Source organism: Carlito syrichta, unplaced genomic scaffold, assembly GCF_000164805.1.
Source record: "Carlito syrichta isolate Samal-C Ts95f unplaced genomic scaffold, Tarsius_syrichta-2.0.1 Scaffold84594, whole genome shotgun sequence".
NCBI classification, from domain to species: Eukaryota; Metazoa; Chordata; class Mammalia; order Primates; family Tarsiidae; genus Carlito; species Carlito syrichta.
Window position 1 is genome coordinate 34,851 of NW_007028690.1, and position 11,002 is coordinate 45,852.

Consider the following 11,002-nt stretch of genomic DNA (forward strand, 5'->3'; position numbering starts at 1 on the left):
GGAGCCCAGCAGGTCGAGGCTGTGGTGGCCAGGAGCGGCCATTGCACTACAGTCTGGGCGACAGAGTGAGACTCCAACTCAAAAAAAAATACAATAAAATAAAACAATCCAAAAAATTTATTTTGAGATGGAGAGTCACTCTGTCGCCCAGGCTGGAGTACAGGGACACAATCACGGCTACCTCAGCCTCCATCTGCTGGGATCAAGTGATCCTTCCGGAAGCCTCAGCCTCCCAAGAAGCTGGAACTACAGGCATGCACTACCACACCTGGTTAATTTTTTCACTTATCGTAGGGACAAGGTCTCACCAAACTTCCCAAGCTGGTCTCGAACCCCTGGGCTCAGGCAATTTTCTCACCTCTGCCTCCCAAAGTGCTGGGATGACAGGTGTGAGCCACCACGCCTGGCCAAAATGCAATGTTCTTTTAAAAATTAAAAATAGGCACATATATATATATATATATATATATATATATATGTATGTAAATATATATATATATTTTTTTTTTTTTTTGAGTTGGAGTCTCACTCTGTCACCCAGACTGGAGTGCAGTGGCACGCTCCCAGCCACTGTAGCCTCAACCTGCTGGGCTCTGGCAATCCTTCCACCTCAGCATTCCAAGTAGCTGGAACTACAGGTGTGCACTACCACGCCTGGCTAAGTTTTTATTTATTGTGGAGACAGATCCTGCCAGGTTGCCCAGGTGGGTCTTGAACCCTTGGACTCAGGCAACCCACTTGCCTCGGCTTCCTAAAGTGCTGGGATTACAGGCTGAGCCATCGAGTCCGGCCAAAAATAGGCATATATCTAAGAGCAGAAAAAAATTAGCTAGAGTAATTTTTAAAGTTAGTTAGATAGGCCAGGCTCGGTGGCTCAGTCTGTAATCCCAGCACTTTGGGAGGCCGAGGTGAGTGGATTGCCTGAGCCCGCGGGTTCAAGACCTACCTGGGCAACTTGGCAAGACCTCGTCTCTACACTAAAGCAAAAACTAGCCGGGCGTGGTAGCGCACGACTGTAGTTCCACCTACCTGGAAGGCTGAGGCGGAAGGATCGCCAGAGCCCAGCCGGTCGAGGCTGCGGTGGCCGGGAGCATGCCACTGCACTCCAGTCTGGATGACAGAGTGAGACTCCAACTCAAAAAAAAAAAATAGTGTCTTTTTTTGGGGGAGGGGTGTTGGCATCTCACTCTCTCACCCACACTGGAGTGCAGTGACGCAATCATGGTCCACCACAGCCTTAATCTCCTGGGCTCAGGCGATCTTTCTTCCACAGCCTCCTGAGTAGCTGGGACTACAGATGCATGCCACCATCACTGGCTAATTTTTTTATTTTTTGTAGAGACGAGGTCTTGCTATGTCACCTAGGCTGATCTCAAATTCCTGGCCTCAAGCGACCCTCCTGTCTTGGCCTCAGAATATATATATATATTTTTTGAGTTAGAGTCTCACTCTGTCACCCAAGCTGGAGTGCAGTGGCACACTCACAGTCACCGCACCCTCAACCTGCTGGGCTCAAGCCTTCCAAGTAGTTGGAACTCCAGGCGCACACTACCATGCGCAGCTAAAAAAAATGTACCTTTTTAAATAAAAAAGATCACTACCAATGCCGTTTTTTTGTCGTTGTTGTTTGTTTTTTTGGGGTTTTTTTTTACTCAGAGTTTCACTGTGTCACTCTGGCTGAAGTGCAGTCACACGAACACAGCTATCGCAGCATCGACTTTCTGGGTTCAGGTGATCTTTCTGCCTTAGCTTTCTGAGTAGCTGGAACTACAGATCAGTGTACCCATGCTCAGTTAATCAATAGCTGTTATGTATGTTCAGGCTATATTGCTTTGAAATTTAAATCCAAGGTCTAACTCAATTATTTAGCCAATGAGTTTTGCTGACTAGTTAAATGTCTACTTTCCCACCAGCCATAGCCTGGCTTTTACTCTTGTTTTTTGTTTTTTTTTGAGTTGGATTCTCACTGTTGGCCAGTCTGGAGTGCAGTGACACACTCACGGCCACCAAAGCCTGGATCTACTGGGCTCAGGCAATCCTTCCGTCTCAGCCTTCCAATTAGCTGGAACTATAGGCATGCACCACCACACCTGGCTAATTTTTGATTTATTGTAGAGCTAAGCTCTCGCCAAGCTGCCCAGATTGTTCTTGAAATCCTGAGCTCAGACAATCCTCTCGCCTCTGCCTTCCAGAGTGCTGGGATCACAGGTGTGAGTCACCATGACCAGCTAATGTTTTTATTTTGTGAAGAGATGGAGTTTCACTTTTGCCTGAGCCGGTCTCAAATTCCTGGACTCAAGTGATCCTACCATCTCAGCCTCCCAAAGTGCTGGGATTACAGTCGTGAACCACCACACCCAGCTGTTTTTATTTTTATTTTTTTGAGTCAGAATCTCACTTCATCACCCAGACTGGAGTACAGTGACACGATCACGGCTCACCACAGTTTCGACCTCCTGGACTCAGGTAATCCTTCCACTTCAGCCTCCTGAATAGCTGGCACTACAGGCACATGTCACTACATTCAGCTAATTTTTTTTTTTGTACAGACAAGGTCTCACTGTGTTGCCAGGCTGGTCTTGAACTCCTGCGCTCAAATCCTCCTGCCTCAACTTCCCAAAGTGCTGGGATTACAGGCGTGAGCCACAGTACCCAGTCAAATAATCCATTAATTATTATTGTTATCTTTTTGAGTCAGAGTCTCCCTCTGTAGCCATGTTGGAGTACAGCGGCATGGCTCACAGCTCACTGCAGCCTCAACCTCTGGACTCAGGCAATCCTTCCACCTTAGCATCCCAGTAGCTGGAACTGTAAACATGCGCCACCACACCCAGCTAATTTTTCGTTTTTTTATAGAGACGATGTCTCACTATGTTGCCCAGGCTGGTCTCAAACTCCAAACTCCTGGGCTCAAAAAAATCCTCCTCCCTTGGCCACCCAAAGTTTTTGGATTATAGGTGTGAGCCACCATACCTGGCAACTTGGCGAGACCTCATCTCTACAATAATTTTAAAAATTAGCCAGGTATGGTAGCATGCGCTTGTGGTTCCAGCTACTTGGAAGGCTGAAGTGGAAAGATCACCTGAGCCAAGCAGACTGAAGCTATGGTGGCTGTGAGTGTGCTACTGCACTCCAGCCTGGGTGACAGAGTAAGACTCCGACTCAAAAAAAAAAAAAAAAAAAAAAGAAATTGAAGGTTAGCAAAAGTAGCCAAAATTTCATGCTCAGAAGATTCTGAGGTTAACAATTTTCAAACAAATAAGATCTCATAAATGCTGCAGCTTGTAGAAAAAAGACGGCCTTTGCACTCTGGTTCTGGGATTGTAAACTGTAGATGGGATGTGCTCAAAACTGCAAGAAGTACCCAGGGTGCCTGACCCCAGCTGTACCCACCCGAGCCTCATCGGGAGACTTGAAGGGCCCAGGCTGAGCTAGCAGAAGCCTGGTGTGGCTGACCAGAGCCCCAGTTCTATCCTTGGTCCACTTCTGAAAAGCTGTGGGACCTCAGACACATGACTCAACCACGTGGGATTCTACTGCCTCATTGGTAAAACAAGGGCTATGAACACTGATCTCACAAGGTAGCAAGCTCATGGAATCAAGAGAAACAACAGAGGCAGGTGCTTTACAAAGCATGAGAATGAAAACTGCAGGGTTCACTCGTCACTGTGGGTGGAAAATTCCTGCCCACTGCTTGTAAGGCACCTGCCTCTGTTGAAATGTACCTACTCAGGTGTTCAATTATGCTACTTTTATTTCCAAGGGAAAACCCAATCTTCCCTAGAATCTAAGGAAGTAATTCTTCAAAAGCACACACTTCACAATCTAAAACCAGGAAACCACCATAAGGGACACCGGCTCCAGGTGCACTCAACGTACCCAAGCAGCTCTTGCTCCCTGAGCAAGGCACAGCCCAGGAACCCCTCCCAGCACAGGGCTAGCCTGTGTCAGGTCTGTGGTAAGTCAGGCAGGGAGGCTGGAGTGGACAGGAAAGCAGGCAGCCCAGGATGTCTGTTAGAGGCTGGGCCTGTGGGGCACGGCACAACAGCAGGGCACAAAACCCATAGCAAATTCCTGTGATGCTCTGAGGAGTAGCTGCTAGTAACCCGAAGCACCACAACTCACAGGGCCCATGTGGTCTGAGAGGTACAAGGGCATACCCAAGGGCTCTAGGGAGACCCGCTGCAGACTCTAAGAAGCATGATTATTACAACAAAGACCAGATTCGGCGATTCATATCTAGCCAAAATTTCTCAAACATCGCACCTGCCCCCATGGAGACCTTCCCAAGGATATGCCTCCCGAATCACACACCCCAAGCCTCTCCCAGCAAGGCCAAGGAGGGCCCAGATGCCAGTGGGGTGGCTGTTCCTCCAGAGACTCTCAGAGATGCCTCCTGCAGGGGTCAGAATTTAGTTCTCGAGGTCAGTTTTTAAGAAAGCCAACTGACTGGGCATGGTAGCTCACATCTGTAATCCCAGCACTTTGAGAGGCTGAGATGGGAGGATCACTTGAGCCCAGGAATTCGAGACCAGCTTGGGCAACAAAGCAAGACCTCATCTCTACAAAGGCTGAGGCAGAGGACTCACCTGAACCCAGGAGGTTGAGGCTGTGGTGAGCCATGATTGTGCCTCTGTACTCCAGCCCAGGTGACAGAGTGAGACTGACTAAAAAAAAAAAAAGGGACTGACTGACATTTTTGGTGGATGTGCCGTGCTATTCCACGGCCGGTGTGGACCTTTGGTCTCCAACATGTAATGCAGACATGGGTAAGAACAAGACTCCACTCTCCCTTCCTCATACACAGCTCACACTGCCCCGAGTGAGTGTCTCCTCCCAGGCAGGGAAGGAGGTCCAGACACAGTGTCTTGGGACACCTGGAGCTGAGGGCAGCACTCTGTGGGAAGGCCAAGAGCTGCTGCCTGCATCCTCCCTGATGGTTCAGGATGGAATCGATTCTCCACAGACACAGAACGATACAACCAATGCTATATGGACTTGGGCTCTCATACATTGGAGGCTGGGGCCCCGTGCGCTGTCCACCCTCCTGGGCAAGGAGGGTGACAGCTGGTCTCCCCATTTCTAAAGGAAACCCAGTTACTGGCTGCCACAGCAGTGACTTGGAATACCATGAACCATATAGAGATAGACACTGCTGCGCTCCTCAGGGGCTCTAAGGTTTGCACTCACCCTTTACTGCTCCATATAGTAAACAGCAGGGTTGTGGACATCCTATGCCCACAACACTGCTACAGACACTCAAACACGCTGGCGGGGGTGCCAGATGGTAAAAAGCCTCTGCCCTGGGGAGGGGCCCACAGAGCAGACCAAGACTGGTCAGGAGAAGCCTGCGCTGGGGATCCAGGGGACAACTCACTCCCTGAGTCAGGTCTGGAGGTGGCTTCTACAGGTCAAGGTTGCCTTGCCTAAGTGTCAGTGTGCAGATGGTTTTCAGGGCAGTGAGTCAGTCACCTGTCCTTCCAGACAAAAACTTACCTCAGAGCACAGTGCTCACTCACAAACTCCTGGAGAAAACACAAAAACAGCTCAGACCTGTCCATCAATTGAAATCTGTCAGATGTGACCCATCCTTGCCCAGAAACCATTGAGTCTATACTAGCAACTTATAAAATCTTTACAAGTTACAAATGTTAAGATGAACCTACTTGGAGATCAAAGTGCATTTCAGAGAACTTCACTGCGTTTCAACATTACACTCACTAGTTAACAAGTCCTTTAAGTTGCTCCACTTCCACATCATAGCTCCTTCTCCTGGAACCTTTCTTCTTCACAAAAAAATACTACGCACAGTACGCGCTAGCTTGTCTTCTTACCCTCAGATGCTGGCCCAGGCGGCCTCCCAGGCCTGGCCTGTCTCTCACAGGGCTCCATTCAGGGTGTGCTGCGGGAGACGGCCTCCCTGCTATGTCTCCATCCAGACTGAGTCACTGGTTTTCCTCAAATGACAACGTCATCTCCCTATGTGCTAGTCACGCTGGGACTTCTGCAAGCCCTGTGTACTCACCTGAAGGCATTCACCACCTAGGAGAAAGTTCAACCTGCTGCAGACACACTCTGTTAAGCCTCTCACTGCTGCCAGTCAGGAAGCAGGAGGCAAAGTTCAGCAAGTGTCCTTGCTGGTTTAACAAACAGTTCGCTCATCAGGGCTCAAAACAGAGCAGCTTTTGTCTTTGATTTCTAAGCTTTCTGATAAAAGTTTGTACAAAAAAACATATTTCCCCATCATCTTACTAAGGCAACTCTTTTCTCTAAATGCCACCAGCAGTGGCAGAAGGAGGAGGAACAAAAAGCACAGTGGGAGGATTCTGGAACATGCATCTTACGTTTTGGTTTGTGCCTGTTCTTGGACTTCCCCATGGCCCCTCCAGAAATCCTGATTGATGGACCCCACCCACACACCACTTTCCGCCTTCCACCTGCTTAGATTCCTAGACAGGAGTCCCCCATCAGGATACCCATGACCACAAACTCAGTGGCAACCCTAATCCACCCCTCTCCATGCCTGCTCTTCTTCCTCAGAGAACACATCAGCAAGTTTTTCCTGTTACAAGGCCCGTATCAAAAGGATCCCTGGGAAAATGCCAGAAGCAAGGAGACCCACTAAAGCGTCCCAGGAAGGAGACTGCAGCTCATCAGTGATTAACTGCACACTTTACCCCAGCCAGCAGTATAGTGTTCCCAGTCCAACAAAATGGGACTGACTGGGACCAGTTTCAGAAAACCAATAAAAGGCATGTTTACCTATGAAGATCGTCAGGGGAGGGTCTCCAGTTTCTGAATGCAGTGCACCGATTCTCCACTCCTATTTTTGTTAGACTTAAAAATTACATAATGTGTAAGCTTTAAAAAAAAAAAAAAAAAGAGCAGGCCAGGTGCAGTGGCTCACACCAGCACTTTGAGAGATCAAGGCGGGAGGATTGCTTGAGCCCAGGAGTTCAAGACCAGCCAGTCAACATAAATGAGACCTCATCTCTTCAAAAAAATTTTTAAAAAGCCGTGTATGGTGGCACATGTTTGTAGTCTCAGCTATTTGGGGGCTGAGGTGGAAGGATCACCTGAGCCCAGGAAGCTGAGGCTGTGGTGATGATGTCAATGTACTTTAGCCTGGATGACAGAGACACACACAAAAAAGAGACAAAATGACAGGCATAATAGCTCACGCCCATAATCCCAGTGCTCTGGAAGGCTGAGGTGGGAGGATCACTTGAGGGCAGGAGTTCAAGATCAACCTGGGCAACCTAGCAAGACCCCCCCATCTCTATAAACAATTTAAAAAATAATAACTATGTGGGCATGATGGCCCACACCTATAGTTCTAGCTACTTGGAAGGCTGAAGTAGGAGAAGCAATTGAGCCCAAAAGTTATAGGCTGCAGTGAGCTATGATCACACCACTGACTCCAGCTTGAACAACAGAGTCAGTCACTGTCTCTAAAAAAGGCAATCTTTCTATATGCTTCATAGTTTCTAGTTCCACTCTCCTGAAAATTACATCCAAACCTTAAAGAGCAAGACGTGGAGGAACTAAATGCATATTAAGAAATGAGAGCTGGGCACGGTGGCTCAGGCCTATAATCCCAGCACTTTGGGAGGCGGAGGTCAGAGGATTGCCTGAGCTCAGGGGTTTAAGACCAGCCTGGGCAACTTGCGAGACCTCATCTCTACAATAAATCAAAAAATTAGCTGGGCATGGTGGCGCATGCCTGTAGTTCCAACTACTTGGAAGGCTGAGGTGGAAGGATCGCCTGAGCCCAGCAGGTTGTGGCTGTGGTGGCCAGAAGCATGCCACTGCACTCCAGCCTAGGTGACAGAGTGAGACTCCAACTAAAAAAAAAAAAGAAAAGAAAAAAGAAATGAGACACTTGGCCGGATACGGTGGCTCAAGCCTGTAATCCCAGCACTTTGGGAGGCTGAGGCAAGGGGTTTGCCTGAGCCCAGGAGTTCAAGACCAGCCTGGGCAACTTGATGAGACCTCATCTCTACAATAAATCAAAAATATTAGCCAGTCATTGTAGCGTGCACCTCTAGTTCCGGCCACTTGGAAAAAGGATCATCTAAGTCCAGCAGGTCAATGTTGGGGTGGCCGTGAGCATGCCACTACACTCCAGCCCAGGCGACGGAGTAAGATTCAAACTCAAACAAAAAAAAAGATTGAAATTCGATGAACTTCTTGAAAAGGCAGAACTATGGAGTCAGTAAGAAGACCAGTAGATACTGGGGTTGGAGTGAGGGATGAATCAGCAGAGCACAATATCTTTAGGGCAGTGAGACTACTCAGTGGTACAATAATGGTGGACCCATGTACTCATACATACGTCAAACCACAGCATGTACAACCCCAAGAGTGAACCCCAATGTAAACTATGAACTTTAGTTAATAATAACAACGTACCAATATTTGATTTATAATAAATGTACCATGCCAGTGCAAGAAGCTCATAACAGAGAAAACTTGGGCAGGATGAGGGGGAGGCATAGGAACACCCTGTATTATCTGTTCCATTTTCTGTAAACCTAAAACTGCTCTAAAATATAAAGTGTAGCCATGCGCAGTGGCTCATGCTTGTAATCCCACCATTTTGGGAGGCAAGGGTGGGAGGGTCACTGGAGCCCAGGAGTTCAAGACCAGCCTAGGGAACATAGTGAGACCCTGTCTCAAAAAAATAAAAACAAAAAAATTAGCCGGGCGTGGTAGCATGCAGCAACTCAGGAGACTGAGGTATTAGGATCCCTTGAGCCCAGGAGATCGAGGCTACGATGAGCTGTGATCATGGGTCTACACCAGGGGTCCTCAAACTACGACCTGCGGGCCACATGCCGCCCGCTGAGGACATTTATCTGGCCCACCAGGTGTTTTTGCCGCCGCTGCCTGTCCTGCCTAGCAGCCGACTCGTTTGGGCCCGCAGTGCACATGTGTGGAATGTGTGTCGCACTCTTCAACTCCCCTCTTTCTCTCTGTCTCTCGACTCCTCCTCTCAGTAATCTCAGGAACCATGCACTCAAAATGGCAACCATCTTTGGCAGCACTTATGTCTGTGAACAGACTTTTTCCAGAATGAAACATCTGAAATCTCCAACCAGATCTAGACTAACTGATGGATACTTGCATCACTTGTTATGACAAGCAGTGACAAATATGGAACCGGACATTGACCATCTCATTAGCCAAAAGCAGGCCCATAGTTCCCATTGAAATACTAGTAAGTTTGTTGATTTAACTTTACTTGTTCTTCATTTTAAATATTGTATTTGTTCCCGTTTTGTTTTTCACTTCAAAATAAGATACGTGCAGTGTGCATAGGAATTTGTTCATAGTTTTGTTTTTTTGGTTTTTTTTGAGTCGGAGTCTCACTCTGTTGCCCAGACTGGAGTGCAGTGGCTGCTCCCAGTCACCGCAGCCTCGACCTGCTGGGCTCCGGCGATCCTTCTGCCTCAGCCTTCCAAGTAGCTGGAACTACAGGCGCGTGCTATCACGCCCAGCTGACTTTTTTTGATTTATTGTAGAGATGAGGTCTTGCCAAGTTGCCTGGGCGGGTCTCGAACCCGCGGGCTCAGGCAATCCACTCATCTCAGCCTCCCAAAGGCACGGGATTACAGGCTGAGCCACCGAGCCTGGCTCATAGTTTTTTTTTAAAACCATAGTCCGCCCCTCCAACGGTCTGAGGGACAGTGAACTGGCCCTCTGTTTTAAAAGTTTGAGGACCCCTAGTCTACACTATAGCCTGGGCGGCAGAATGAGACCCTGACTCAAAACAAAACAAAAGAAAATGCTTGGTTCCCACCACTGAAGTGCGTGATATTCCCATCACTCCTGAAGATGATGGTCATGGAGCTGAAAGATCATGCCAAGCCACATTCACGGTGGGCTATAAGGGGTCTGCCTGCACAAGGGACAGGAGGGAACCCGGATCTGACAGCAGCCTCTGCCTACTCTGTCCAAGCTTCAGGAGGCAGCCCAACACCAGTGGTGAGCTCCCATTCTTTCAGACCAAGCAGGTGCTTGAGGAACAAAATATGGTGATGCCTTTACTACTTTGAATACCATAACTCATGGTACCAGTGTCCTGAGGCTGCCATAACAAATTGACATAGATTGGGGGGTTGGAAACAACAGACATTCATTGTCTCACAGTTTGGCAACCAGAAGTCCAAAACCAAGGTATGGTTCCTTCCTAGGGCTCCTGGGGAGGACATGTCCGCACCACTGGCAGCTTCTGGCAGCCCTAAGAGTTCCCTGACTTGTGGCCAGTCTCTGCCTCCATTTCCCCCCATGGGCTTCTCTCTTTCTCTTCTAGGGACACTTGTTATTAGATTTTGGGCCAACCCCATCCAGCATGCTCTCATCTTAAAATCCTTAATGAACTGCATCTGCAAAGACCCTTTTTCCAAATAAGGTTGCATTCACAGATTCTCGGTAGATGTGTATTTTGAGGGCCATCCTTCAGCCCACTGCAGCTATATACAGAATCAGTGTAATGCCCTACTGGAAGTATGAGAGAAGAATAAAAAGAGACTTGTGACAGAGTGTGTGCAAAGGCACATAAATGCACAGGTCCACCTGGGAACACAACTCCCCAAGGATGCTCTTCCCAAGGATGCTTTTCCCTGACTGAGTTGTTTTCCTGGAAAATTCAAAGAGTTTTAAAATATGCAGAGCCAGCTGGGTGCAGTGGCTCATGCCTGTAATCCCAGCACTCTAGGAGGCAGAGAGGCAAGAGACTGCCTAAGCCCAGGGGTTCAAGACTAGCCTGGGCAACTTGGTGAGACCCTGTCAAAAAATTAGCTGGGCATGGTGGTGCCCGCTTGTAGTTCCAGCTACTTGGAAGGCTGAGGTAGAAGGATTGTCTAAGTCCAGCAAGCCAAGGCTGCGGTGGCCATGAGCGTGCCTCTGCACTCCAATCTGGGTGACAGTGAGACTCTGACACTGATACATACACACACACACACACACACACACACACACACACACACACACACACACA

General features: G+C 48.4%; 1 protein-coding gene across 1 annotated transcript in view; it reads right to left on the minus strand.

Annotated features, from left to right (window-relative positions):
- RAB11FIP3 (RAB11 family interacting protein 3) overlaps positions 1–11,002 on the minus strand; it is a 55,405-nt gene that overhangs the window by 30,408 nt on the left and 13,995 nt on the right. The window lies entirely within an intron of this gene.